A 24,405-nucleotide genomic window follows, 5' to 3' on the forward strand; every position below is an offset into this window, starting at 1 on the left:
ACAATAGATAGCTTCTTCTAAAGGGATCTTCTGCTGTTACATGGTGAATACTGAGCTAGAGTAACAGTTTTTAGAAACATGGGTTTGTTATTTCAAGGATGAGATAAATTACACTAGAACAAATGCTGCTCAAGTATCGGTTTAATATTACAGAATGAAATGGGAGGCTGCTTGCAAAAACAACAATAAAAAATTCCTCCTATCATGTTATTCTAAGTCACAAAGGGCGATTTGTTGTGGATTTTCAGGTTATTCAGAAATAACCTTTTTATTACATTGACAAAAGAAGAAACCTCAAGGGCTTGCTCTTTACAGTGGTGTGATAGGAACCTAAAGTGTGCCTGTTGAAAAATGAACTAGCTAACAATGGGAGCTTGGCAGCAACTTCACCATTTATAGAGAAACCGTCTATCTAGTACGATCTGTATAAAATAGACCTCGCTTAGGTTAGGGAAAGGTCACAAGTTATGCAAAGTTTGGATAGTCTAAATGCGTTACTCAAAACTAACTCTCCTGTGTACAGTAAATATTAATTGAATCTGTATTATTAAAAACATGCCAGGATTCAAAAGATTAAATAAGGAAGATGTAATTATGAGCTACATAATAAACAGAGCAGTTTTAGTTCCCCTTGTATTTTTTACTTTCCTGCTATTGTTTCATATATGGCTGTTATACAAAGAGCAGCTGAGGTCAGCTACTATAAATTATGGGCTTCGTACAATAGTAATCTACCAAAATTATTCCAGGGCTGGATCAAAGAGCTTCAAAAGACTTTTCAAAAACTTTTCCACATAATAAAAAGACTCTATTTTGATGCCCTTTTTTAATGAGGATTTCTTGGTTTAGAGATGCATCTTAGAGTATTCAGCTGCTTGCGTTGATATGATGATATTTGAACACACAGGATTTGCATAATTTGTTTGCAGCCTCAAATAAGCATGAAGTGGTAATACCCAAAAAAACTCTTTAAATATATTACCTGGTGCGTTTTTCAGGCTAAGTTTTTAAGTGAGCTAAGTAAAAAAAATTTTGTTTGTGTGTTTATTTAAGGAAGCCAGCAAGATTTCAAGTCAAATTTGATATTTCTTCTGTTTACAAACATACAAATTGTATTTGCAATGATAACATTATTAAAAATGATAACAGTAATTCTTAGTAGCTCTCAGCTGGCATCATGCTTCTGGCCAGGCTTTCACCTAATGTGAACCATCACATGTCATCTGCACAGATCCATAGATGTGGCACTGCGATGTCAGCGCAAAATGAAATGTCAATGCAAGCGTATGGAGACGAAGTAACAGTATTGAAACTATGTCAGTGCATATCTACAGAGACCACGTTACTCTGTCAGTGTGATTTTAGGAAGATCACTTTGAAATGTTAAAATGAAATTAAACTAAGTCAATTAGGCAATAACAATTGAGGTTCAAGGATTAATTGAGGGCCTAAGGTGAAGCCAGTGGCCATTAACCCCAGCTAGTTATTAATTTTAGAGAAATAGAGAAATATCCTTGGCTAAGATTATTGTCATTATTATTAGAGAGTTGTAGGGGTTTATTCCCTCTATTGTATAAATACCTTTTGCTGTTGCTTTTAATAGTGATACACGAAGTGTGGTGTTAAAGGGCAGTTAAAGGCATATTAATGCAAAGTTAAGGTTTTTTAGAAAGTGAATCTACCCAATAGCAGACAACCACTTCTTTTTTATACAGACATTTACAGATTTATATTGATATCCAGCTGTCTGTAAACAGACAGATTTACTATAATGTATTTACCTCTGAGTAAGGAAGGAAAATAATACCAGCATGGAGAAATATTCGTTTACACAGCAACAACTATTTGCATGGCCCAAGTATTCACTGTTAACTTAAAGCAAATGTAAATTGGTCAAACAATAATATTAAATAATTATTTTTGAAAATACCTAAACAAGCACCAAGTCAAGGTTATAAACTTTATGCAAATTCAGGATTTCAATGTATATGACTATAGCATTAGGACACAAATGTGTAATATATTATTCTTCTCTAATGTCAATGAGAGATTCTTGCCAAGAGCAATGACTCTCTGGTTCAGCATGCTATACAACTCATGAAATCTGTCTGGGTCTCTGTTGCAAGGAGAGAAGGCAGGACACTAGATCAAAGGAATGCAATTGTTTTCTTTAAAAAATATTTATTTATAAGAATTTGTGTGTATTTTTATATGATAATATAAACCAAATACAAACACAATACACAAATACACAAATAATACACAAACATTATTTTTGCTGTTACTAAATACCAACTTCCCTTTCTCTTACAGAAGTCCCTGATAGATATTTGCTCAGTATAGGTGTGTTGGTGGAGGTCTTCAGGAAAGGGCAGTAAATCAACATTTTTTCCTGTTGTAGAAAGTGGTGTCCTGTGTTTAAGTGCTGGTGAGAGCAGTGAGACATTTCTGCAAGTTAATTGACAGTGATGTTGAGAGAGCATGACATGGGAGAGGGGATGAGCTACACCTGGAGGAGTGCAGGCCCAGCCCTGCTGAGAGCCAGCAGCTTTTAGAACTTGACCTGGACATACTGGGGCTTCTGTCTCCAATGTGATGCTGCACAGTTGTGGTCTCGCCTCCCAAAGTGCCTCAGGGGTGCTGAGAAGATTTCTGAAAGTCTTTGAAACTCCCAGTAAGAAGAGTACTGTGAAAATGCAAGCTTTATTATGAGAAAACATCTTCCATTACGAATGCATGTATTGGATTAAATCTTTTCTTGTTCATTTTCTTTTGCTCTTCCATAGTGAGCATTCATGCCACACTTCATTTTGTATTCTACCTCAGCATGATAGCTCCATAATGAGTGGAAAAACATAAAAATTAGTTTGATCAGTTTATTTCCATACACACTTTAAGCAGCTTTATATTAATGTGTTTGGCATTGCATTACATACAAATGATAAAATAGACTTATTAAAAAATAGTCTGGCTACACATCATAAAAAACAGTAGGCACAGTTGAGTCTCAAGACATACAGTTTCATCCTTCCTCTAAGGCACAACTGTCTATACAGATCAGCTTAAATGTCTGTCTAATCTAGTCCTAAAAAACTGCAATGATGGAGATGCTTAGAACGATGATGGGAATCCATTCCCCTACCCATCTTTATTTAGTTAGGAAGATTTTTCCAATTTATCTAAATCATTTTTTGCTGTAATAAGCATGTTACATCTCATCCAATTATAAATGCATATGGAAAGTAAATCTGGTATCTGCTTTCTTTTTCTGACCGTTTCTATATTTGAATATTGTTTGCTCAACAAAACACCAAAAACTCTTCCAGCATTTTTTCAAAGAAAGTTTTTAATGTTATGATTATATCATTTATCACTCTACACATGTCTTATATTTTAGAAACACATTATGTACAAGATTTCAGCAAATATGTTCCTTCTGTGACAAGTTGGTATCTATTTGGGCTGGACCCTTTATAATGCCCACATCCAGATTCATCACAAATCCAGCATTTTTTTATCCTATTATTCTTTTCCTTCTTCCACTTGCTATTTGCTAGTGTATTTTTAGTTTTAACTTGCTGACTTCAAACTACTTCTGTGTTCTGTTTAGTTTGAATTTTAATCTCACACTTTGGAAATAAACACTTGATTTGTTTCTCAAAGTTTTGAATGTGTAATTTGAAGTCGATGAGTTAAAACATTCAGTGTTTCTGAGTTATTACAGAGTTTGATGGTTAGCTGTCATCAGTGAAATATAGAATAATGAAATATATCCATCATAAGATATGCTCTTAAAACTTCTAACACCAGTCTTCACAGTCAGAAGACACATGGCTTACTGCTCAGTTTGTGAAATAAAAATTTACTTAAACAAAATAAATAGTAGGAAAGAGTCTGCTAAATGGAACATGGAAAAGTAACAACTTTTTTTGCTTAGGTGTACATTTGCCATGAAGGTCCAAATTCTCAATTCTCAAGTTGGCTTATCATCTCAAAAGATTATGTTACTACTAGTCCAGTTCCTCAACTGTACTGACGAGCTCGTACTGGCTTGCCAAAAAGTTGGAGGCTCCAGCTGACAGTTGTTTTCCTGTGCTTTCCTTTCATCCTAGCTTTTCTGTAAGGTTTGCTGAAGGTAGAGGAGAGGTTAAGAGTGATTTGTACTCCAGCAACTCACAGACCTTGGAAGTTCAGCAACATTTTCTGGCATGACAAGGAGATGTGTCATAAGAATGCAAGATATTAAGTGTCATAGATATACTTTTGTCTTCCATTTACCTAATCCGTGCTATATTTGGCTTGAAACAGTCCTATCCATTTATGCTTTGCATAACTGTTTTATGCTTCTTGACCAGAGGTACATAACTCATAGCTGATACTGACTACAGACACAGAAGAAAATAAAGTATCTAATATTTGGGAAACAATGGGGTATTTTAATTACACCGTGGATGGTGCCTGTTAGCCGAAAAAGGAACACTGAAGAGTGTATTTAGAGGGAAAATATGGTATCCCTTGTTACAGGGTGTAATTTTCAATTTCCCTGTTCCCACTTTACAAATTGCAGACCTTTCTCCTTCATTCTTCAGTTACTCAGGCATAAGAACTTACACAAAGTGGTCAGTTTGTCAGAGCTCTGCCATGAGGACTCAGAAGCAAATTCTGTTGGATTTTTCTCATACTTACCCATCTCTGCCCTACGTGTGCCTGGAGGGAGCTATGATTCTGCTGATGGTTTTTTTCTTATCCTACCCAACACCACTCCATTGCTAGACTAGACCAGAGACAGTCATCTACCGCATCTGTGTTCAGCAGCATCATGCTGATGGCTGAGCATTTACTCTGTTATTCTTCCACAGGGACTGGATTTTATTCAGCCTTGTTGGTCTTCTGCTTCTTCTTGGCATGTTAGCAAGCTGGGGTTTCCAACATAAGGAAGGTGTTGGGGTCTCATTCCTACTTTCTGGGACAACCCTTTAAAAGTTACAGTGACTTTTGCTAATACTGACACAATGTTCATTTTAAGCTGTACGTGCTATGGCACAAGGATGGCAAGAGCCAGTACAGTGAGCGTCAAGTAGAAAAATATTTTCTTGTGCTTAAACAATTAGTTCAGAATTGGTTTACATTGATCACTAATGAAACAGCTTCACACTTATCCTGTAAGCTTTTTATTTTCGATTTTTTTTGTGTGTTAATAACACTTTGGTTCTAATTCCATTTTCCTTTAAAAATGGTGCTGTACCAGCCTTCCTGTTAATCTTTTCTACTTTATTTCTTCCTACACTGCTTGTGTCTGTCTGTTTCTTCTTCCAAAACTGCTTGCTCCATGTGCTAAGTCTGACTAAAGTTTTTAGTGGCTGCTTCTGAAGAGAGGCAACCTGCAAACTCTGAAGGACAGCAGGATGAAAGTTGTCACCAGCTTACTCAGGTGACAGCTGCTCTTTGCCCGGTCCTGATTTGGAAGACACTCTCAAGATGCCCCACCTGAGTCAGTACATAGGTGTCTTGTAACCCATGGAAAGTTTCTGCTGCTAAATTGCATTCAATAAAAGGCATCTTTAATCAAAAGCCAGTGTGTTCTCCCAGGATACTCTTCAAGTTGTTTCTGTGAAACTCACTTTTTTTGCTAGTTTCTAGCTTCGGTAATGAGATTTTCTATTATTCTTTCCTGTATGCAGTTTTCAGTGTTTTCTCTCATCTGATTCAATTTGCTAAATCTCCCCTATTCCCTTTCCAAGTGTTTCTAATCTAGGATTTAGAAAAATAGTATTCTTAGGGGCATAGTAGCCACCATGTTTACAGCAGTGAGACATCAAAACTCCCATGCACACAAGTTGGGTCTTTAAATATGCTAGCTAGAGAAATGCATTACTGTGCTTCCCACTGTTCTGTTAACAATGTGAGAGCACAACTTCCTCTGTCTATTTAGCCCTAGGATGCAAGCCCGTAAGTGATGGCTTCCTGGTTTTATAAATACTAAAAGCTAAACAGCAAAGCATTTTCTGATTTCTTGGCCTCCATTTCCTTCAAAGATATCAAAAAGTGTTTTCCTGAATTCTTTGGCGAGGCGTATTTAATGTAAATCAGGAGCAAAGGAAAACAAAGGAAAGGACCTATCATAAGGATAAAATCCCAGGTTTGAATTCAAGCCTTGACAGTCCTGTGACAGAAGAACCAAACTGTGTCTCTCTGTTTTGGTCAATGTAGTGTGTTTTATTATCTGGCTCTACAGAACTGTATCAGCAATAGGATTAGTCTTGACCTGGCTTCAGATCTAAAAGCAGTTTTGCAACATGTTCACATTGTCTGCAGATGTACTCTAGATTTCTCACTGTCTCTCTCCTCATCACTGCAGTGCTTTCTTTCAGCTCCACAGGTCCAGATTGAGAGGCAGCTTGTGAGACTGGTAAACTTTGCTAAAAGCAAATTAATGCCAGTGTGCTAAAAATGAAGATACTTTTATAAAATTGTTTCATTGTCTGTTTTTTTTTAATCTTTCCACATTGTTCTCACTTTGGAAAGTTCCATTAATTCACACAACTTGTGATAATGTTTATGAAAAATATCTTCAGTTTATCTCCTCAAGTTGTGGAGCCAGGTCTCCTTCTGTGCTGTAAATTATCATTCCTTCAGTGACTTAAACATTTATGTATTTTCTGATCTACAATTATTAAAGCTCTGGTGGTGCAATATAAAAGTCAGTGCTTGAAGAAGGAATAGAGAGCCAATGGATACCTCTGCTTTGTACATGGCCTCTGCCAAAAATACTGAGTTATAGACACAACAAGAATATTGGCAAGGTTTAGATGTATCTGAGTGGCACAAAGTATGCTGAATGGCAGATGAGCACACTGAGGGTACACAGGTTTGTCAAGAAATAAGAGATATCTTTGAGCTGACAGAACTACCTCTGTGTGCCATCGCTCATTTAGTGAAAGGAAGCATACAGTACTGCTTGAATCCAGTGACAAAAAGTTTATTACCAAATAGTGCACTAGAAAAAAAAAGCCACAATGGACAGCACCTCAGGTTCTGAGTTCCGTGTATGTCTGTGCTTCTATACTATGGCATTTTGCACTTTTTTTTGTTTAAAATTTGTTTGGGGTTGTTTTTTTTAATTGGTTTGGTTTCCCACATAGTGTTCAAAAGCAATCTCATGCTGCACAAGCCAAAATATTTACAGTGTGTTTTTGTTCTTGTTGTGAACTCTGACTAAAGGCAAAGTGAGGTTGCTATATACTGAATCTGAAGAGGCTTTTGCAAATAAATTACCACACACTTTTGTATTTTTGGTTGCCCCATGCAACTCAGTGCAGCTAGCAGCAAAAACTAGCAACTTCAATGTTTTAGGCTTATCTGAGCTCTGGAAAGTCTTACACATGTCTCTTAGAAGTGATTTAGCCTTACCACTGATGTTCAGGGGAGAATATTGACCACTTAATTTAGAAAGGCAGGGACTACAGTTTCTCAGCACTGCTTGACAATCCATGTACTATAGCCTACAATGGACACCTTATTGCCATATCTTCCAAGAGATGAATTAAGAAATCATGAGTGGGACTTTGCTAGCGCAATCAGCAGCAACTTAACTCATTGCCTCTAGGCATCACTTGCCAATTATTTCGGAGGAATCTAACTTAAGTCGGTTTCCCAATGCTCTTGAAAATCCCAATTCAGCTTTATAAGACTTCAATTTGAAATGAAATGCAGCTGTTTTTTTATTTACTTTTATCACAGACACAGACAGTTACATGGATGCTTTCAGTCAAGGAGAAGCAACTCAGTTGTATATCTGATTATTTTCCAGTATAAAGCTTTTTTTTTTTTTTAAAACCAAACTGTTATTTAGCAGGAGATATAGTAGATAGTAAGACAGAATCCCAGTGGGATGTTTACTGTTAGCAGAGCATTTGGAGTGGTTCCCAACAGAAAGAGCTTTAGTCAGTGATGCATATTGGAACATAAAACAGGTTTTACCAACTCTGCAAAGCTACGAAGTCCAAAGTATGAAACGCTGCTGAGCTGAGACAAGCACCGAGCAGATGCAGCAACCTTGTGTTGTGTGGCTTAACTGTTCTGAGCAAAGATATTTTAAACCCTTATTCAGGAGCCCCAGCTCCCCATGTCATTCACTATAGGAGCTACCACCTGGCCAGGTGCATTTTAAACCACCTCCTGACTGAACAGCCACCTGAAGGTCGACACACTGACTCCAGCAGGAAAAAGCTGGGGAAAGCTTTTTGCAAATTCTTTTTTCCCCCTGAAAAGGAGTCCTTGTAAAGGACAAAGTGGTGTTGCCACCTACTTACAATCCAAAGTCTTCAATGTTAGTGCCTACAAATGCTTTCACAATGAAGAGATGTAGAGAATTCCTCTAATGGTGCAGAAGATACAGAGCCCTCTCTCAGTACACTTTTGTGGAAAGGTAGGTGGTTACAGCATCTTCATGGGATCAAAAAGACACAAGTGGGAGTCCAAACCTGTGGGCACAGTTAACAGTCTCCACTCATCTGTCAGAGTCATTCTGATGCAGGAAAAACTCACGTTTTGTGGGCCAGAAAGTGGGAACAAGAATGTTGGGAACAACATCACAGTGTTATTTTGGATATGTCTTCAATCAGTCTAAATCTCCCCTTCATACAGAGGAGAAAACTAAATACATATTAATTCACTTATTAAAATGCAATTGTATGTGAGGGGGACCACAAGGACTCTTTCTCTTCCCATATGTGTCCTATAAGGAAAAAAGTTGCTATCTCTGCACTTCGAGATTGATTGACTCACCATATGTAGGTTTGCTTTTAGATTAACATGCAGTTGAAACCCAGCAGGGAAATTGCTCTAACTTCTGGATCCTAGCCAGGAAAAAATCCAGAACAAGGTGACAAGGTGATGGTGAGTACAACCAAGGTGCCCTAGGGCATGGGGAGAAGCAGAATTTCAGGCTTGTGGGGGATTCTGAGGTCAAAATCTGAGGTCTTGGTTTGTCCTGGGAAATGATATGCTGGCACTAGGAATGATGTTCCAAGTTTAGGCATCTGAATTTATTCCTTTTAGATCTCACTTTTCAGATTAGTATAGCAGAAACCCAAGATAAAAGCTAATAAAACAAAGGACAAATAAGACTGACTTCTTATCTCTCTAGCAATATAGAGAAACATTTCTTGCATGCTCAGCTACTTAATGTTTCTGATCAAACATGTTTCTGTAACCACTGTATATTTTTACAATATAAAAATCAAGCAGAAAGACTCAATAGAGAGTTTAAGGAATCTAATAATCTGTCTAATTCCCAGCAGGTCATTCATTTTTAATAGTTTTCTTCAATGGCACAGCCCAGCTAAACTGGTTTATAAACCTCTGAAGGTGCTTAGCACAAAAGCAGCTTTAGCTACCTTTAGCTCAAAAAGTATGAGAGAAAGATAGATAAGAAATATCCTTAACACCAGTATTGAATTTTCACCAGTTAAAGATGGACTTTCATGTTCATGCTTCAGTCTTCTGACCAAGCCTTTTTTACTTATGCCAAATATATACAATTTCACAATTCCAAGTTCACACCCTTCTGGGATGTTAACTTTTAAACCAATATTTCTCTATAATTCCTTGTCAGCTATTTTTGTGTTCAAACCAAGAGGTAAATAATCTACTGATTTGCTGTAGCCTGAATTCATAAAGTTCATGCAGGAAGTGCCATGCACACCAAAAATTATGGCTAATGAAAGGCATTTAGGTACACAGAAATGGGGGCTTCTAAGGTTTGCATTGAGGAGCTCTCCAGGACAGCTATCTGGGACAGAAGTAGCCTTTTACAGAGCAGCCCAAGTCCTGCAGTAATCAAAGGATCTTGAGCTTCAGCTCATACTGTTCTGTGCGTTTCTTTGCAGCTTCCTCACCTGCATCAGCTGCGGATCCTGTGTGGTGCTGAACACCCTAATGCCCTGGTTTACCACCCCAGTGCCCTGGTTTATCACCCCGGTGCCCTGGTTTATCACCAGAGCTCCTTACAGGAGCAGACCTTGCTGCTTTAACAGGCAGACATTAAGATCAGAGTGGATCCTCTGTGGCATTTTCTGAGTGCACCAGAAGGTGGAACAGAAGAACCCAACTGAGACACAAACAAGTCTTGTATGGTAAAACAGAATTAGCAGGAAGACAATATTCACTGTGTAAGGAAGAAAAACAAAACAAACAAAATAAAAGCTTGAAAACATTCGCCTCACTCTTCTGTGGTTTGAGAAGTGAAGTCTAGCACGGCAAAACAAAAATCAGACCTGCTTTTAATCTGTGAACAGCTCTCTTGATGAAATCTGTCATGTTTCTGGCTTCATTTTTTTCCTTCAGAAAAGAGCAAAAATGTTATTTTTCTTAAAAGAATTTCCAAATGTTTTATCTTTATTAATGTTTCTATATAATATAGTTCATCACCACAGACAAATCTGTCTCGTTCCTTAGTTCTTCCACTGTCAAAACAGCAAAACCAATTGTTTATAACATCATAAATCTTGGCCATCAATCATAATGTAGAGATTTCCCATTATGTATAGGATTGTCTCTTCTGATGTGCTTGAAAGGCTGGTCAGGACTGTTCTTACAAGCAGTATTCTGTATTGAAGGACTGAGCTTATTAATGGCATTTGAATTTTTGAGTTGCTTTTGTTGCTGATTGTGGTTTTCCAGATGGTACGAAATTAATCACTTAGTTTAAATATTTTTAATGCTCTTTCTGTAAGTCTCATATTCAATGCAAAATTTGGCAAGTTCTCTGAAGTTTGAGTTACTGGGGATACAGTCTTCTCTCCAAAAAGCTCAAGATCCCTATTCCATCCTACTAAATTGCAAATAAGAAACAGAAAATCACTTGAAGGGACAGGGGAAAAAAGGACATAACAGAAGTGATTCATAGTTTAATTTGATTTTAAAGTGCTAACCAAAATGTAGCCTCACAATCTCAGTCTTCAAAAGATCCAGTTCAGTAAATATGGTGACTTCACATCTCTTTGGAAAGATGTATTAACCAGCTGTCATTCTCCCTTTAAGCAGGACCCACAGAAAAAGACTGGGTGCTGCCACACCTGGAACACACATTTAAGAGGGTCATTGCCTTTTCTTTAACTTGAAGAAAGCAGAAAACCAAAATGAGTGCCACAGTGCTTCATGTGGCTTTTTCTTTCTTGATTTTTGTGCTATTAATGCTGTCATTTTTGAACTTGAGGAAAGTGAAGAGGAAGCCACTTAAGTCATTGCTGCATCTGTGCATATTATGTGATAATTTAAAGGCTATAAAAATGTGCGGATACCATTCATTCCATTGCACAACTATAAGCAGGTCTAGCACCACAAAAGCCAGCACAGCTACAGAGCAGATCACAAGAAGGGGGGACATGGGAAAAGCCAAGTGGTCCAAGTGACAGGCTTTTATGTTGCAAAGCAATGTAATCTGCAAATATTTAAGTCAGAAGAAGAGAGCAGAGAAAAAGCAATGGGCTTCAAGTCTTAAAAAACTGATAATCAAAGGGGGATTAGATCACAGGGAAATATCAGATTGGAATTGTGCAGTGCAATGTAGCAGGTGTTTGGGTTCTAGTGGGACAAATATCATCTTGGGCTAAATCAGCTCCTCAAAAGTGTGTTCTTCAGCTGCTTAGAGACACCCTTGCTTGGTCAGAGGTCACCTTTAGTCTGACCTCTGTACTTTAAAGTTCTGAAAATAACTAATTTAATAAAAGCCAGAACAGCACAGCCAGATCAGTAAGAACATTATACCAGGTTAACTGCAATTAGCTGTTTTAGACAGCTGAATTTGCAAGCCTTCTTCAGCAACCACCCACCCCCAGCTGACATGCTGCCTAAAAGCCGGAGCTCACAGAAGCCACAGCAATCCTGCTCATTTTGAAAGTATTATGAGAGTCTTGGACTATGTTCTCGGGTGGGTTCTCATCCCTCTAGAAATTGTTTTGGTTTCCCACTTCTCTGCCCTGGGTAAAGATACTTTTCCAAAGCACCAAAGACCTTGTCCAGGCAGGAGATAACTTCTCATGCACTACCGAGCAACGTGAGGCTAATGCTTTCTCACCAGCCAAAAAACATGAGCTGGAGTTTCTATCAGAATTATCACTGCTGGCACTCCATAGATAATCACCAACCTAACTGAACTGAAGAAAAGGGGTAACAAAGGAGAACAAGGGTATCATTGATTATTTTTATTTCTTGTTGAAAAAAATTGCAACAACTGGTATCTCTCACATTCCTATAGCTGATTTTGAACAAGACATCATACTGAATGACATATTATGGGCTAAACTTAGAAGAAGTAACTGGGTTCTTTGTTTTGAGTTTTATTTTGAATTGAAGTAAATACTGTGTTCTTTTCTTTCTCAATTTTTGCCAGGCCATGTTCCTTCATTTGATATGATTTGCAGTTTGGAAAGAACATACCACTGTGGAGATCTGAAAACACACAGTTATGTTTCCTTGCTACTATACCCTGCACCTAAGGAAGGTCCTTATATCATTGATGTTGCTATCCCTGATGTTGTACACAGGTGAAAGATATCTTCAGTTACCAGTTCAGTATTTGTGAAGAAAAAGAAAGCTTTAGTCAACCTAAAAAAAAGGTAAGGAAGAAAGCAAAAACTAATGTTCACCACATGCACTGCCTTGAGAATTCAGATGAACTTCCTGTACTTCTCTTCTATTGCTTTGGAAAAATGTATAAACCATTATTTTAAATAATTTACGAACTCCCCTGTTTTAATTTATTGACGCAGGCTGACTGCACAAGTGTGCTATTTTAACCTTAAACCGGAATACTAATAAAATTCCTACACAAAACCAGATATGTTTAATTTCAGCTTTTATTGCAACATTATCCCAGTAGATCCCAAGAACATCTGATTGAAGTTACCTTAAGATTTCTGCACTTAGATACAGAACCAAATAAACTCCACTGATTACAACAACCTCGAACTTGTGGGAATTCAGATCTAGATCCAGGCTTTGCAGCTGGATTCCATCCCAAGTTTAAATGTTACTGAGAATCAAAGTGTGTTGTGGCTGCACACACAGTTTACAGGAAATGTTCAATTCAACATTTTTGGTAGCTGTTCCATCCTTTAATTACTCCCAAATTTCTGCCAAACTCTTCATACCAGTACCTGAATTCAGGCTCTTGCTTTCTGTCTGAGCCAAGTAAAGCCTTAGCAGAGACATCACTTCACTACAGAATAAACATTGTGGCACTGATTTGGATCCAGAATTCTCTGAACAACTGTTTCACATCTAAGTAATTGCACCAGTAGTAGTGGGGTTGCCTCCTTGTTTATATGGGGGGGTGAGGGGGTGCTGTTGGAATCACAGCCCATGACTTTATCATACAACATGAAAAGCCTTTGGGCTATCTTCTCAGCTGGGATAAATAAGCAAAGCTCTATTGGTTTCTGGGTGAATGAGATTATAATTCAAATCAGAAGCATAGTGTTTGTTTATACCATAACAAAGTATCACAGAAGTGAGTATCATAAGCCTTAAAACACTGCGCTCAAAGACAGTAAAACCCATGAGTCTGAGCTTAGGTTTCAGTGACTCCAGTGAAGTTATGCCTATTTATTTCAGGATAGCAGTGCTGATGTGCACCAGCTGAGAATCTGGCTCTTTAACTCCTAAATGACAGCAGAAACCATTTGCAGGGGGTGGGAGAAGGGGCTGGGGTGGAAATCAACTAAAGTACAGAGCTGTATGCCTGATAAATGGGTATCAGCCATGTCTTAAAACAGGCATGCCTGTTTCTTCCTAAGATGAAACTAGAGAATTAAGAAACACATGCAAAAGAATAATACAAAAGATGTTTTCTCAAGGAGTTTCTAATGTGTGCACTATGCTTCACATTCCAGTACAAAGCATTTTGACAGTAACATTTAACCAGTTTCTCATTTTATGGGCTTGCACACACAACCCTTTTGATTCAAAACAAACTGCTGTAGAAGATGCCTTTCAAAACAACCTATCTACTCATTTTAAGCTGACAGCCTATGCTTACCTAAAAACAAAACTATGCTTTCTTCCATGCACCCCAAAAGCATCCCAAACTAGCCAGCAGTAATAAATTTAAAGGCCAGTTTTTCCTGGTACCACATCCACACAGCCCATCCCAGTGGGAGATGATACAATATGTAACATTGCTGTGTTTCACAGTAATTATGTAAGAGAAGACACATGTGGCACAAATGGAATGTATACTAAAGAGCAGAAGCATATGTTCAAATAACCACTGGTTATGTCAAAACTAGTAACTTGTTTGCTGTACTGGACTCAACAGTAACAAGCCCAATGAGGCTAATGACTTTGCTACCGCTCCTTTTTCTCCTCATTGAGCAGGCTGGAGCTGATTTTTTTTTCAGGGATTATGTTTATGCAATACGAACATATTGTTATTTGCTAGTTTCTGCATGATCATTTTGGCATTCTTATGAGAAGATGATGATGGTTCTGTCTAAATGTTTGGGAGGATTATCACTGACATGGGAAGTTATTAGGTTTGATGCAATATAGAGAACATTCACAGTCAGAAAACAGCATCTTTCATTTTTAGGAATGGAGGTAATTGTGCTTTGTGACAGTGCACATCCTTAAGATGTTATGTATCATTGCGTACTTAAAAAAGCAGCACACTTTTTATTGATCTTTCAATTTCATTTTGATTTAAAATGCAGATCTTTCCCTCCATTGAAATCCTAGCATTTTTATTTTAAAATGTATCGGCAAAAATCCATTTCAGACATATGCAGCACCGTAAATTACTTTTTGTGGTTGAAACAGTATTCGCTTATGTCACGGGTTGAACATCCTCCTTTATTAGAATGCTATTTATTGCCACCAGCTGCAGTGCTTAGCTAGGAAAGTTCTTGACACCAGCGATTGCTTTTCAGCACCAATGCTTCCGGCTGCTAACGGGGGCTTCTATTGCCAAATGCAGCCACTCCTCTTAAATTGTTCCTTCTGGTATACAGACAGCTCCTGTCACTGTTACCCAGAGCAGAAGCTGGGAGAGAGGGATCGGATCTGAACACACCACTATGGAATCTCTTTAGCTATAAATCTCCTATAACTTTAAAAGGCCTTGCCAAATACCACTAGCTTGAAAGCTGTCAAAGGTACTCAGGAAATCTACCCATCAGTAATGGATTTTTTTTTTCAAAATTAAAATACAAATTCAGTTTGTGAGCAAAGGGTGTCTTACATAGCAAGCCACAGATTTAGTAAAAGCAAGAGGATTTCTGTATCTATCAGGTATCTAGCCAATGGTCTCTATTTCATTAGATTTTCGAGCAGGGAGAAACCAGACAAAGGTAATTACTCTTCTTCTGTTAAGAGCTGCTATTACTCCTGCATGAACAGCTAGCACTGCCTTTTTCTTTTGCCTCTGCCTATGGCAGCTGGGAGAACTAAACAGGAGCAATATAAAAGTGGCAGTGTCAACAGCTGTCCTACCAAACATTAAGTGTACCTCATACAGTAAATCTTCAAAGCAGTAGCATGTGTTCTGCTCCTGTGTATGCAAATCCTGTTATTTTATTGATATCATTTGCACACATGCCTTCTTCACAGCTGAACCCTTGAAAAGCCATTGCATATAATTGGGCTCAACTGAGCAACAGAGGCAATCAGTGACAGGAGGAGACTGAACTCCTTTAACATGGAAAGAATTCCTTTCCTCCCTCAAAAAAGAAACACCCAGTAGGTCAAAGAGGAAGGTTTCTCTGCAGTATAGCACAGACAAGCCTGTTATACAGATGCCTGAACCACTGGAATCTACAATTAAAAAAAAAAAAAAAAGTTAAGCCCAGAGCCTTCATGGACACAATTTTTCCCTTTGTTTAAATAAAGGAATGAACAAATGTACATATTTTTGTCTATATGTATGTTTAAAAAACCTAAAACATTCAAAGTAAACTCTTTGCGGGGCTAGGCTCTGCCATACAAGATAACTTAGCTGGCAAACATTCTGAACATTTTTTTTACTCACTGTGAAAACTGATAAAAGTAGGTGCCCTGTTCATCTTATAGACAGACTACAAAAAATATAATCGTTCTTCTGGCCGTAAGGAAATTCCTTTTCAGATTTCAGAGACATCTGAAAGTTGGAGTTACTTATGGGTCAAAATACAATTGCTCTTTATTTCTTATCTTTGTCCCTGCAAATAACCCAAAAACATTGTTAGCAAATTACTTTCTCTTTCATATCTTTAAACTGGAGATAAGTACATGTTTCCATTAAATGACTCATAAAAATAAACTGGCATAGCAGTTTAAGTGTTATGTGTGACTGAGCAGCCTTCATAAAAATTACTATCTCCTTTGCATCTGTATTTTCCTTGGGCCAGAGTTTGGGCCATACTCTGCCCTACACACTATATCCTCACATAAGGCCACTTCTCCACCGCTGGAAGAGGTCTGTTCCATTACACCAATCCCACTCTAGCCTTTTCTTTGGGAAGTGCAAGACAAGATATGATAATGTAACATCATGAAGAATGGGTGTCTTAAACAACTCTCCTCTATTCCAGCTGGACTTCAGCCAATTCAAATGGATGAGTGAGGGCCAACAGACATATTAGTGCAATCCTGTATTTAAAGCCAAGTTATCCCCTAAATGACCCTAGAGTCAATTTATAGATGCAGAGACTAATGTACAATAGAGTTCAGAAATACTTTAAAGCCTAGCTTTGAAAATGCCTTGACACATGCCACTGGGAGTACTCTGAGGGGTCAGAAAGGGGAAAAACACATATACTTAATTTCCGTGTTTGTCCAGCGTCCTTTTTGATGATTGTTTTTTGGTTATTGAATTTCTTTTTGTCACTTCATAATTAAAAAAAAGAAATATACATATATAAACAATGCAAATGAAGCCTACCAATTTTAATTCTTACTCCAGTTTAAAACCATCATTCATCCCTGCAGACAAGTTCTCCCCTAAGGAGTTCAGTAGTTCAGCAGTATAACTCTTCCTCATCCCTACAGATGCAAGAAATACCCGGTTGCACGGTGCACAAGCAGTGTCCCTGTTTGCAATGGTGAACAGTAGGCCTCTTAGTTCCCCTCCTCCTAAAGCTCTTCCTACATGAACACACCACCACCTTCCCCACTAATGATTTTCCATGCTGTGGCATAAGTAATGCAGAGCAAGTTAATTATAGCACAAGTTATTTTCAGAGCAAGTTAATTAAAATACAAGCTCACAAAAAAATTTTGAGTAACAAAAAAGACATGCAGATGCAACATCAACATCTTACATAATTTTTTTTCAGTCAATTAGGACCATTGATGACATTTTTATGCCTAAGCTTCTTAAATGCACCTTGAAGCAAAAGTTTCTCAACTTTCTCAAACATGTAGACAATACATATAGCAGATAGCAACTAATTGTTGCAACTGAGAGGAGGGAGTTAAAAAAAAGAACTATCCAGCATTCAAGTCAGTTTAGTATATTTTACGGCAATTTCAATAAGTTCAGTTACATTCCTCTAAACAAAAGTTGTAGTTATGACAATCAGAGAGCTCTCGGTTGTCTGGTCATTAACGTCATGCTTTCTTGTAGAAGAGCTCACAATTATCCACAGCTTTCTTTTCCATGTAACACCATTTCCCATTTAAACATCCTGCTTTCATGTTTTAGAACTTGAGACTGCCACTGTGCATTACCGTAGGCGTACAAGCTACATTAATATCAACACAAGATCCTGGTGCAGTAACACATGTGGCCAGGTATTGACTTCCATGCCACTGACTCGGGGAGAGTCAATAACAGTCTCCAGAGCAGTTGATTTACAAGCCAAAACCCTTCAATGATCTCTGAGATAAATGCAAATAAGAAAGGGATGAAAGGCTATTGTGGGTGCTCCCCGAAATGCAACTGGTCAGTGTGGCAAGCAGGACTCCCTTCCTTCATTTGCTCCTTTGCACACAATTATCCCCACCGGCAGCAATAGTCAAGGATGACAGCTGACCACTGGATAAGAAAACATCCATCCCATTCATGCCACCACATCAGTCGCACCACACATTAAAATGAACCAACCACCCCACCAGTTTGTAGACTGAGCAGGACAAAATTCTGAAACCATGACACCTTCAGTTACCTTGTACAGGTCATTTTTATGCTGTAGGGCAAGCTTTTCAAGTGCCTGAAGCAATCTATCTATCCACCTGAGAGGCTTAACGGAGCAGCCTAATTTTTAGATGCAAGCATTCCCAGTAAGTCACGGTCAGAGAATCTCCAGAATCTTTTGCAATGGCCCATATTTAGGACATTTATAACTATCCCTAAAAATTAAGCACAGGAATAATTTAAAACCAATGGCTGGATTTTCAACAGTAAGACAGAGGGATGTGTGGAGACTTCAGGTTTTGGTTGCCTAACTTGAGAGAGTTAGATGGTCATGTTTTCATAAGTGCTCAGCATGTACTTTGAAAAATATTAAGGCTTATCTGAATGCTTTGACAACCAAAAAAAAAAAAAAAAAAAAAAAAAAAAGCTTTGAAGCAAAACAAGCTCCTGCCCACTGTAAATACCTTTTTTCAGTTCACCTGAGGATGGCAAGTTTGCCCACTTGCTTTGTGACAAGCACATTAATGGGGCAGACAGATCATAGTCACATGCTGTTGAAACCTCATGGCTACAGACATGCCAACAAAGGCAAGAGCAGTCCAAGACATCAGTTACTCAAACCAACTTAAACCATATAATAGCCAGGTATTCCTTAAAATTCTAGAATCCAGAACAAATTTTCCACTCCTGGGAACTGATAACCTTCCATACTCCAGCAATCTAAACAACTGCCTGAGTGCATGGGTGATCAGTTATCTTTAGACAAAAATCATCCTGCAGAGAGTGAAGAAATAATTTAAAAGAGAAAAACAAAAAGAGGAAAAAATTAAAGGAAGAAAATAAAAGAAAAAGGACAAATTATGGGACTTCAGAAGAAAATAGAGTTTTGCTATTTTTATGGAAGATCCAAGTAAACTGGGACAATAAACAGACACATGCAAACACTACTCAGGAATTGTGAGTTCATTTTTCCAGAGAAATGTATAGATATTTTACTTGGATCCAACCAGAAACTAAAAATTAAATGCATGCAATAATACAACAGAATGTCTGAATACTCTTTGGGACTGTAAACTTACATATTGAAAAACTTCTGTTCAAAAAGCATTCCACAAAACTGAGCTGCAGCATCAAAGTAAGAACCGTGCATAGGATTCAATGTGAAGAAGGACAAGTCAGTGTTAATGGGAAAGAGGGATGGTACTATGGGAGCTGGCAGCCAAAACCAACAACCTTGCTTTCACTAGATCTCAAAGAATAATATTTAATTTAAGTACTGGCGTTATAGAAAGCCACAAAAAATGACACTCCCAGTGCTGGAAGTGAGAACGTATTTCATTTCCAGCCAGAATACTAGATCCATTCCAAAGCAGAGTTACTGGAAGTCTTCCATTGTCTCCATTTTTTTTTTTGGTTTTTTTTTTTCATTTTATGTCCCTCTTATTTTCAAAATGAGTGAGCAGGTATTTCCCATGTAACCCCAAGAATTAGAAATACACAATATATACATTTATTAATTTCAAAAATGTAAAATATAAAATTCAATTATCTCTAAAGAATTATACACTGCTGAAATAAATTAAGTATAGTTTCAATTAACATGTTTTAATTAAATTTCTCTAGTATTCCAATACTCTTCTGGGAAAGGAAGCAAAGGGGAAAATGGTTTTAAAAATCCTCCAAATGCTACACCCATACTTTAGTAAACAAATGATGTTATAATTATTATTTTGAGAATATTACTATGCTGCAAGAAAAGCACAGCAGATAGATGATCAATCTTTAATATTAGCTAAACCAGAAACACTGCTAGATGCAGCATTGTATTAGTACAAATATAAGATTTTATGTCTTCTGACAAACTTGTACTAGATTTTTATTTAAAGAAAAGGATTTGTTGATCATTCTAGGAATTCAAATTGTTCTTTAGAAAGCAAAGTGTCATTGGTGTACTTTAAAATGTTCATTAACAATCGTAAGCCAGCAGCAGTCACCAAATAATCATGGCCAACAGAAGAAAGCTGTGTACCCACCAGGCTTTATTAGAGCTGCAAATCACAAGCAATGGACTGATTCCCAATTTATTGTCTCCACAAACTTAAGGAGAAACAAAGAACTGAAGGCATCAGTGAAACACAGTAACATGCTTCAAGCTAAGTCTTTTCAAAAGGGTATTTCTATCTAAAGTTATAAGGAGCTAATCAGCAACAGCAAAACAAGTTCATCAGCAACAGCCAAACAAGTTTATTTTCAGCATATAAATGCACACTCTAAGCCAAGTAAGAAATAGAAAACCCCCTTTAATTTGTCCCGCAAAGATATTTTTTTTATTTTTCTGGTTTGGTTACTACTAAGAGTGTGTAGTATCATTAGTTTCTGTTTCCATGGGTGCTGCAGTAAAGAGGCTTCCTTTAGACAAGCCCAGATAAACTTTCTAGCTTACTACTGCAATGGGCTCTCCAAATGGTTTACCCAAACCCCAGGCAGGGACACCATTTGAAATGTCTCTGTAGAAGTAAGAGCAAACAGGGGGTCTCACACTAAAGCACATGCACTCCCCCTGCCAAATCCCAGGGCACAAGTGACGGATGTTGGCCACCCCACTCACACAGCCTGTGCTCACCTTAGAGCTGAGGTTCACTGAAAGCTGCCTGGCAGCTGGAAGCCTGGGTGGGATTTTCTCTTGACCTTTAAAGCCAGTTGCCTGCTGCACTTCCAGCTATTTACTGCTGCTGCAGGGAGGAATGATATTTCCTTGTAAAAGTCCTTCTCCATGAGAACCGAGGTCTGCATGATATCAACTCTCTGCTGAGAGCTGCAAACACTCGTGTGTTAATTACTTAATTGCTGCCCTGATAGTACTGGGGGGAGTTTGCCCTGAGCTAGTGTTTTATAGAATCAAGCCCAAGGGTTGCTGCAATAACTAAGAATAAAAGGAGTCCATAAATAAAGCCCTCTTCAGACAGAGCAAAGAGCTATTTAGTTCAGCCTCTCTCTGAGTGGCTAATGGAGTATATTTGAGGGGAAAAGCATAGGAACAGAAGCTTACTGTACAACACAGTATATAAAACTTCTTTCCCTACAACCTCTAATGCTTTCTGCAGCTTAGAAACCTCCTGAGCTAAAAGGAATAGATTCTTCTCTTTTCTTAAATCTTCCAGGTTAAAAAGCAGCCCGTAGTAGACCTGCTTTCAATAAAACCAACACACAAAGGCCCTGAGTGCTGTGAACCTGACAGCAATTTACAGCCATTTAGAACAATGACTGAGCCTATTGCCAATACACGCTAGATGAGCATGATAAATGCAGAACAAAATTTAACATTTCAATCTAGATTATTAAAGAAAACAGTACTTCATCCATCAAATTTATATCTGTCCTATCTGGGTATTTATCAGCATAGTTCTGTGCCACATAAGCAGAACAACAAAGACAGTGGCAATCGCCCCATAAGCTTTGCAATAAGCTTGCACTGTGTGTATCTGTGCCGAGGTGTGCTTAGCACAGAGGTGCTTTTACTGCCATGTAACTCCAGCTAGTCCTCAGCATCCATCAGGCATGAGAAGTTACTTCGTAAGATCAGGTTGCTCTTGCTAGTGTATGTGTCCATGAGCATGAGAATTAAACCATTTCTGAAAAAACAAAATGGCTGGGGTTGGGCTTCAGGTGGGTGACAGAGCAGCCTGCTGTCCTCTCTGTTATATGGTACACTCTGTGGCGTCTGCTTGGCTCCCTGCAATACACTGATATTCACTATTTTAAGTTCACTATTAAGTTCACTATTTTTTTTAGTAAGAATCATTTACAGGCACTGTATTATGTCCTGTTAGAAAGAAAAGCCATTGTATTTAAACATGAATATGCTAGGGAGTTAATTTTAAATTCCCTTACTGTACACATCACATGATATTTTTTCAATTAAACTGATTCAGTATTGGAACAGAGCATAACTATGTTTCCTTGAGTACTCTCACAGGCAGTTGAACATCTGGAGGTAAAAAAAGCAACAATAGAAAAGAAGAGTTGCCATAAAGGTTCTTCATATCAAGCTGAACAAAATTCCATAGTCCCTGCCTGCTGCTTGAAAGTAGGTATCAAATTTCTCTGAGAAAAGGATCCATAGGATTTGAGACTATGACGACAGAAGAAAGGGTTATGAAAATGTGTAAATATGTTCAGAAGGAAATTCTAAAGCGCCACTGCTGTCATCTGCAATATGTGTTTCTTTTCTGGGTTCCAGCCTCTGTTGCTTTTAGTGTAAAGTGTATGTTGCATTTTTGCTACTACTTACACTGTATGCATCTCAAGGGTTTGCTTATTCTTAATTAAAATTAGATTAATGAAGTTTATCCTCAGAACTTTTATTATCTTCCAAAAGCCGCTGTTTCCAGGAAGAGGCCTACACCAAGACAGAAGTGGGAAAGAGCATGAAGAATATAGGGAAGCAGGGACAAAGAAAATGAAAAAGGAATTATCTGAATAAGCTTTATGTCCTACCAGCTTAAAGGCAATGAAGCAATTTTCGCTTACAGCTGTGGTCCACAGGCACTCCCCAAAGCTGTAACTTAAGATTCATTTTTTTACATATTTTACACACAAAGTAATTCTGCCTCAAACACTGTTGACTTGTATGAGTTGGTCCTGCTCAGCACATCACAGAGGGTCTCAGTGACCTTGGCTGAATTTTAATGGGGAAGTTTTACACTGGTGAGTTGTTTTGGCAGGAAATAGAAGTCATGAGTTAGCATTTTTTGTGCTGTCAAAATCATTCTATCCTTTCTCATCTCTCTCACTTTTAACAGAGATGGTTAGAATAATCATACTTACAGCTGTTACTTCCTATGCCCTTATCTTTATGTAGGTTCCTGTATATAAACATTAATAAAGATGAGGTCTGCTCTTACCTGAGATGGCCTTGGAGTTCTTTTCAGAATCAAAATATTGTTTGAAATTCAGGAGTTGTTTTTTTTAAAGTTTCCTTCAGAATCGGTGTCCACTTTTCACATATCTAATACATTTTATTTCACTGTCTCATTGAACATTAATGAATTTTTAGGAAGGAACCATGTAAGGACTGTAATGATTAGTGTTATTTAAGGGAAGATTTGTTCAAAAATAGGCTAATGATGTAGCCAAGTTTATTCAGGTGCCAGCAGCCAAATGAGACATAAAACCTCTGAGCCCTAACTCACAGATGATCACTCAGATCAACAGCTCCTTGATGCTGTTTCAGAAATACCTTTTTACCCCTTCTCTGAAATGCATTTAGCATACAGATAATTATATTAAGCACTTTCATGCTGGTTTCATCTTGATATTTTATTTTGAAGATTCAAGCCAAGCAGTTACCCATCTCTTCCAAACGTGTATCTGAAGATGCATTAGCAGAAAATCATTAAATCAAGCAGCAACAGAAAGATACAAATGCTGAAGTGAACAGCAGTTTGCAATTGCTCCCATATATCCAAATGTTTTCCATACCTCATGCACTGAGACTAATTGTGACAAAATTTGGAAAGTGTCTGGCCAAATTCTGCTGTGACAGGAGGTGAAATGGTTTGCACCTCTTTGTCAAAGCTAAACTGACTTTTGACTGAGGACTGACACCATGCCTTTGTATCATTAACAGTTAAGAGTTTCCCACACCCTATTCCTGGATATATGCTATTATATTACAGAAATGGCTAAAGCCCCCCATTTACAAAGGTAGGCAGTGTAAAATAAGTTAAGGTTACACCCCCTTGCCACTGCAGCAGCCTTCTGGAATGCAAAGATCCCATGATGGAGAAAGCAAATAAGTGCTAAATGAGGTGTACCCAGGGACCAGGGTTATGGTGTGGTTGGCTTCTCTAGTGGTCATTGTCCAGTGGATGGGCTGTTGATGCTGGGGCATCCATGAAAGAAAGGCATTGGTTTGGCCAGCTGTGTAACTCCACTTGCACTTCAGATTCTGAAGCCTTGAAACGCACTGGGTGTAAAAATACAGTGCTTGGATCAGTTTATTATTTTAATTTAAATGGACTCAGGAGATGCATTATCACTCTGGATAGAGATACCAGGGCTAATAAGAGCAAATGGCTTGATCTTCCTAAAGTTCTTCTGCAGGTGGGGTACAGTTTCCATCCTTGGATTGCCAGGATAGGACTGAGGGCTCTGGTTCTGAGGCTCAGGGCAATGCCCACAGTCCATATGTATAGATGGATGACAGGAGGATTTGGCTTAGTCCTATTTCATAACAACTCTTGGTTCACATGGACTTTTCAGCAGTGTTATCCTTAGTCCCAAGAATAAGA

General features: G+C 38.1%; 1 long non-coding RNA gene across 1 annotated transcript; it reads right to left on the minus strand.

The window, feature by feature from the left end:
- Nucleotides 1–16,842: 16,842 nt before the first annotated feature.
- LOC137475597 (uncharacterized) lies at nt 16,843–21,368 on the minus strand. Its single transcript, XR_010999969.1, has 3 exons — nt 20,736–21,368; nt 18,577–18,680; nt 16,843–17,165 (listed from the first exon to the last, which is right to left on the minus strand). It is a non-coding gene; the product is annotated as an uncharacterized lncRNA (long non-coding RNA).
- Between the last annotated feature and the right edge of the window lie 3,037 nt (nt 21,369–24,405).

Source organism: Anomalospiza imberbis, chromosome 6 (assembly GCF_031753505.1).
Source record: "Anomalospiza imberbis isolate Cuckoo-Finch-1a 21T00152 chromosome 6, ASM3175350v1, whole genome shotgun sequence".
Lineage (NCBI taxonomy): Eukaryota > Metazoa > Chordata > Aves > Passeriformes > Viduidae > Anomalospiza > Anomalospiza imberbis.